We start from the raw sequence: 7,605 nt of genomic DNA, 5'->3' as shown, positions 1-7,605 counted from the left end.
GTAATTGGGTCTTGTGCTCAAAATCAGAACATTACTGTATAATGCTGTGTAAACAAGTCTTTGCCATGGACACATTTGTCCGTGTACGGACATACTGATGACCCCTGTGCGTAAGGCAAATGCAAACTGAACAAAGACTTGACCAGACTTGTTGGTGTTGCTTTTGAGGCATTTGCATTTCTTCACATGTCCCATACACAGTCAAATCCTCTGTGCCACTTTAAGTTAAGTTACAATTGGGATAAATTGACACTGACTGTGTAGCACTGTGCGCTAATTAGTACTTATAATCTGCACATGCCAAGAACCTCAATCCAATACAGGCATTTAATGAGGGGAGATGTCTTTTCCCCAATGCCCTCTGCAGTGTCAATCTCAATTTGAACCTGTACACACATGCCTGTTGGGGTCTGGACAGTTACATTAACACACAGCTCGGAGTGGTTGGGTGTCCATTAAAGATTGCTAAATGCTAACATTTGTCCATCATTTCGGACAAGCAAATGTGGCCACATTTTGAGAAGCTAAAGAGAACCAAAGTTCAAACACAGACAGACAGACGGGTACAATCGGTACTCTGAGAATGGGTACAACGGGTAAATTGTCATAAATGAAGTTGATGAAACAGCAAGAAAGAGTAATTTCTCCTCCGGTCTCTTCAGTGTCGTCACCTCAGCTCGACCAATCAAGAAGAGCAGCGCTGCTGGCCCCGCCAATGGGTTCCCAGAACTCAAGTTTAGTACTACCACAAGAGCAGGACCTAAAAAAGGTTACCAGAACCTTGTCTGAAACCGGTCTGTGCGCTATGGAAACAAAACCAGAAAAATAGGTTCAGGTTCTGGAAAGTTCTGGTTCTATAGGCTACCCCTAGCTCTGGTCCATAGCGTCACCTCCGCTATGGACCAGAGCTAGGCTACCCCGTAGTGGAAAGGGGGCTCATGTCAGCTTGTGCCTCGACCTGTTCTCTCTCTCCTGCCCATACAAGTGCAGTCCTCAAAGGCAATCTTTAAGAGGTAACGGTCGACCAGATGCTTTTCATTAAATGGTAGCATTGTTGACATCAGGGAGGCCGTGGAGAAGGTCAGCCTGACACCCTGCTTTGTTTTCTCTGTCGGCCTTCTAATCATTACCAAGGTACCACGTCCAGGGATAACCATGGCAACCTCACTGTTAGAGACTATACCAGACGTAATGGAACTAAGACATGATTATTTGAAACCTATGCTATGCCCTAATACAGGGGTGTCCAAACTTTTTTCAAAGGGGGCCATAGAAAATATTAAAACACCTAAGGGCCGACTACATCTCTAGACAAAATGTACTTTCGGTAGGACCATAACAAAGTCACATACATATGCATCACAATTACAATATTTTATTTAACTATCATCATCCATATTTAATATCTTTGTCTTTTGTCAGGTTTCTGCACTGAACAAATCACAAATAACTCACATTACCAAATGTAACCAGATGTGCAAGGCAAAATAGCCTTTCTTTGACCCCTTCAGAATGAGACAACAGGGAACAAGGAATCCTGACAAATTATACTATGAAATATTCTTGTTTGTCGTTGCTGACGGGCCCTTTATAATACAATTTAGGGCCTCATTTGTCCCGCAGGCCGCACATAGGACACCCCTGCCCTAATAAAGCATCACTTCCAGAGGTTCTCTCATATTAGCCCTGTCTCTCCAGCTCTTTAACAAAGAATGTTGCAAATCAATCAGAATGGTGGTTCTCAACCTTTTAAGGCCGCAACGCCCAAAATAATCATATTTTAACTGGGGACCTCCCACCCTGACGAGCAGTGTAGCATCTTTATAAGTCTGCAACTGTAGTTGCAGACTAGGTTGTTATTATTTTTTATTTAGCTTGTACTGCCCTCTTGTGGTTGGGGATGTGATGGTGTTTGTTGGCCACAGACATCTCTGATTGGCCTCTGCTGGACATGCATCAGAGGTGCAAAGAAACAACAGTTTGGTACAAACATATACTCAAGTACATGTTCAGCCTACACGGCCAGTCCGGTGCATCCCAGGAGCAGGGACAGAAGTATGCAGGGGAGAAAGACTGGAGCAGCTCAGACAGTTCAAGCCTTTTATTCAGGTGCTAGTTCAAAAGATAATGACTGACGTTTCGATGCTACTGCATCTTCCTCAGAGTCATGAGTCAGTCACTCATTCTATTTTAGCACCTGAATATAAGGCTTGAATTGTCTGTGCTGCTCCAGTGTCTTTCCCCTCAGATTTCCCCACAGCTTCCTCGTTACTAGCTTGGCATGGCCAGAGTAATCACTAATCACTGCTTCTGGAATCTGTGTTGGTGGAACCTAGACTGGGATCGCTTCACATTTTGGGCTTTGATCCGGTCGGGAGCGGAAATCACTCTACGTCATGTTGTAGTCCTTAAAGGACTACAATTTGGCCGGAAAGATCAAACCGGATTCACTTTTAACCCAAAATAATTCCCATGCGCACAAGGACATACTTTTAGGGCCTACCTAATAAGCCCCTTGATGTGGCGTAGTTTTGCTTTTGGAAAATGTGTTTGGTATATGCATATTTTAGTCCAACTCTTTAGTCCAACTCGTAGCGACTGGCAAGACTACACTAGGCTACTCGAGCATTTTAATAAGGATTAGGGAAAACAGGGGAACCAAAACAAAGTGACGCCGCTTCTTCTGCTCGTGGTTTCCGCCTAGACCGGATGAAACGGCCTGTTGTAAAATAATACCAGGCTTTCCTCCTCGAAAGACTGGTGACACGAGGTTAGGTGGAACCTGCCTCTGGTCATCATCCTGCCCCAGAAGTGTGTAATGGGATCTGATTGGTGCTGCACAAATTCAATCACCCCCAGAATAATCTACTTTTTTTCTTTTGCTTGCACTGGCAGATTTGTCTTGTTTCCAGGCTACTCTTTGTGTCCTGGTGGCTGCACCGTTCAAAATGGTGCTAGCAGAGGATGGTTTCGATCCATCGACCTCTGGGTTATGGGCCCAGCACGCTTCCGCTGCGCCACTCTGCTATCAGTCACCCCAGATGGGACTCGAACCCACAATCCCTGGCTTAGGAGGCCAGTGCCTTATCCATTAGGCCACCGGGGCTGCTGCTCAGGAGAGCCTGTATTGTACTGTATGTTATTTGTTCATTCCTACAACGAGATCATTCAGTCATGTGGACAAGCCATTATAGCAGAGTGTGTGTGCATGTATGTGTCTATCTATATATCATAATTATGGTATGTTTTGTCCATTATTACAACTCGCCTTTTTACATCACTTGACAACAAGATTTGCACTTGCTGACTGCTCACAAGGCATCACATCGCAACACATTGTGAGCATCAGCTATTTTTCGGGGGCACAAGTGGTGCATGTGCCTGCCTAAGTATTATATCAGGCATATAGACATGCAGCACACAGAAGCTTCTGCTTGTCCACTTATGACTGAATGATCTCATTGTGGGAATGAACAAATGAACAGAACAATAGAGGCTGTGGTAGAACCTGTTGCAACCCCTGTGCGCCTGGGGGCCTAGAAATAGCCTACGCCCACTTCAGCTATTGAGCACAGATGGAAATGACTGTTGCCGTCACCATGTAAAGCAAAGATGAAAGCCAATAAGCAATACATATGATTTAAAAATAAATTAAAATGCACTGGAATTAGCCTGGTTAGCATGGTTAAATGAGTGATCTCCCGTTATCAATCAGTCATGCAGGCCTGGAAACCATGACGGTTTTAAGAGAGTTGTGTAGTTCAGTGGTTCTCAACCTGTGGGTCGGGACCCCCAGGGGGGTCCCCAAATTATTTTGGGGGGTCCCCAGATGATCAACCTTTTTGCATTTGCAACATTTTGCATTTGCAACATTGTTTTTTCACTCAACAGTAAACAAACCAACATACAGTTTAAGTGTATGAGGGTATCTGCACATTTCTAAAGTGACAATTTAAGGACTTTTAAGACCCTTCTAATACCTCTAAAATAAAAATAATTAATCATTGGCCGCATATATTGTCATATATTAGAGGCAGACATTGTGAAAATAGCAGATCTACACAACGCCTCGCGACACAGGCATTATGAGCATGTAGATCTACTATTTTCACAACAGAACCGTGTTATACAAAATGTAATGCCTCAACTCTTAGTGCTCGTCTGGGTGGGGGGGTCTCCAGTTAAAATATAATTATTTTGGGGGTTGCGGCCTGAAAAGGTTGGTGTAGTGTGAACTGCAGAGTGATGTTATGACTATGACTTTGAAAGTTTCACCAACCACCTCTTGAACACTACTGGATGTAAAACATATGTGTCCTTTCAAGTGGATGGTAGTCCAGTCTCATCCACTTCAAAGGAGACAGATATTTTTTTATCTGTATCTGGCCCAGTGGGAATGGGCCTATACTTGACTGTACTCACCTATATAAACAGTAGGCTATATGGAAATGGCATTATACCTTCCTGGTTATTTTCCACCTGAAAAGTTAATGGTGATGGTCATGTCTGTAAAAGAAAGAGAACGTTGATATTATCTATATCTCTGATATAAGCTATTGTGTTCTATTCGTCTGTCATTCAATGTTATATGAGATACTTAAATGGTTTCCTGTGGAAATAAGCTTAGTCTTTTCATGGATCTCCTTTTAGTAGACCTTGTACCAGTGAACTGTACCGTCATAAAACTGTACCTTTTCCTATGCAAACTTCTAATAAAGTCTTCAATCAATCAATATTTACATTTATTGTAACCACCACTCGCCAATAGGTGGCAGTAGGTCACAGCAGTAGTTGTCAGAGGTAATGCATTGTGGGGGAACACACGTAACAAACATTTTACCTGGCTCCATGCTGTGAGTTAAAATAAAACGTTTTGAACTGTTTCATACACAAAGATTGTGTTTGGAATGTAATAATTGCATGTTGAGTGGTCTCCATATAGACTAGAGCGCCTCCAAAACGTCTTTCAATGCTGACCAGGGAGGGCAGCACAAATGCAATAGTTTCCTTACAAACTCTGTTCCTTCCACAGCTTCTGTGTCCACTCCTGACGGCTGCATCCCACCACCGACAACGTAGACTTCTACCTAGAGTCCAGTCTGTTTAAAACTGTGCTAGCAGAGGATGGTTTTCAGTGCATTGACCTTTGGAATATTGGCCAGCGCTCTTCAGCTGCGTGGAAGTCACCCCAGCCCAGATGGGACTCAAACCGATAATACCTGGCATATTGAGGTCAGTGCCTTATCCATTAGGCCAGTGGTCCTCAACCTTTTCAGGCTGTCAGTGTGACCCCCAAAATAATCATAAAGTAACTGGGGACCCCCCACCCCGACGAGCACTAACAGTTGAGGCATTACATTTTGTGTAACATGGTTCTATTGTGAAAATTGCAGATCTACATGCTTGTGAGCACAAAAACAAGTAATTTGTCTTTAAATATATAAACATGATTCTGTCTCTTTTGAATACATGATTATTGTGCAATTGACAGATGGTTAGTGATTCATAGTATTGACATTGGTTATTTGGTTCTCAGTTATAAGTATGTTTATAAATGGCAGTGGTACGGCCACTTGTAGGCCTACATGCATGTTTAAAATAAAAGCATGAATTAATCTATTATTGTAATAGCATAGTGAATGCACAATAACATGGTATGTTTATACACATGAAACACCATTTTATAAATAAATATAAAATATATGTTGTAGCCCCACCCCACCCTACGATGGGGGTGGGGACAATTTGCATAATGAGTAGCCTACTTTTACTTTTGGTACTATTGATCGATTGATTGATTGAAGACTTTATTAGAAGTTTGCATAGGAAATGTACAGTTTCATGACAGTACAGTTCATTGGTACAGAGTCAACTAAAAGTATATAGGCTACCAAGAAAGCCTATGGCCTATACCTAATATAACATTGAATGACAGACAGATAGAACACAGTATTATGCAGAAGATGGACATCGGTATCGGCCAATATCAAAGATCGGCAGGTATTATATCAAACCGGCCGAATCGGTGATCGGCAGGTCACTGACATAAAACCGGTTTTATGCCAATTGTGTCTATGGCACTGTACAGCATGATGCTCTGGTCCTGTGACTAAAGTAAACATTAGCAAGTAGCAGCCAGTCTACTTAGTGGCAGCCTACAGAATACAGATGGTGCTGATTACTGCAATGTAAGGATATATTCCATAATCCTGTGTCAATGTCGTCTCCAAAAAGGAGGAGAAAAAAATACAGACGGTCATATTAGACTGGATATTGTCTGTGATTTTGGATATTGTACTATTGTGATTGATTTGGCATTAGTGTTCTTCTAGCTTATTGGTACTCAAATTGAAGTATGTCTTGTAGGCCTACTTGGCCTGAAAAAAGGGTGTTTGAGCAACCCTATTTTCTAGTTCTTAGCTAAAGAAATCGGTATCGGAAAAATCGGTTTTGGCAGGTCAGACCTTCATAAAACCGGAGGATCGGTATCGGCCAAGAATTTTGCAATCGGTCCATCTCTAGCATATCATCAGAAAAAACGATAAGTATATTTGAAGCTAATACTAATTTCCAGGCCCTGGACTTCAACCCACAGGGAAAGAGAAAACAGGGTCGACCAAGAAACACCTGGAGACGTTCCACTCTCCAAGACCTAAAGAACATTGGAGTGAGCTGGCAGGAATCAAAAGCCCTGGCCCAGAAGAGAGTGAGATGGAGAGCTCTGGTGGACGCCCTATGCCCCTCAACGGGGTAAAGAGGATGGAGAGCTCTGGTGGACGCCCTATGTGCCCCTCAACGGGGTAAAGAGGATGGAGAGCTCTGGTGGACGCCCTATGTGCCCCTCAACGGGGCAAAGAGGATTAAGTCAAGTAAGTAAATACTAATTTACTAAAGTAAGAAAAGTATTTCTTACTTGTCCTCTCATTTCAACCAATGGAGTGCAATGGAAAAATGTGACCACTAGATGCCAGTAAAGACATAAGAACAAGTTAAAAAAGTGTGTCTCTAATAAACTTGTTGATGAGCTCAGGGACAATATTATGTAGACATTTTTAAATGGAGAATAAAATAGGTAATCGATAAAGGGAAATGGAGGTCTGAGGTGTAGTATGTGAACAAAATAAATACTATATATTGAAGCTGTTTTGTCCACGCCTACAGTATGTTAAAGGGCCACTTCACCTCTGGGACAACCCTATCTTATTTTATTGTTGTTTGGGACACGATCAACACAATCCTGAGTTATTTTTTGTGTTCAGTCTGTTTTTTTTAGATATTTTAGTATTCAGCACTGGTGATGCGTTTTGCATCATCCAGTGATGCGTTTTGCATCATATGATGCAAGATGCATCACTAGCACATGCTGAATACTAAAATATCTCAAAAAACAGACTGAACACAAAAAATAACTCAGGATTGTGTTGATCGTGTCCCAAACAACAATAAAATAAGATAGGGTTGTTTTTATATACTTTATATATATACCATCACTGTCTGGTAGAAAGCATGCATGTGCAAAACTGTTACTTTACAATATACTGAAAAAAACAACCCTGGAACAATGGATCCAATGTTAAACCCACAAACCCACAAAGGACAAATCTG

Source organism: Nannobrachium achirus, assembly GCF_963921795.1.
Source record: "Nannobrachium achirus genome assembly, chromosome: 12".
Classification (NCBI taxonomy): domain Eukaryota; kingdom Metazoa; phylum Chordata; class Actinopteri; order Myctophiformes; family Myctophidae; genus Nannobrachium; species Nannobrachium achirus.
This window is presented reverse-complemented; position numbering follows the sequence as displayed.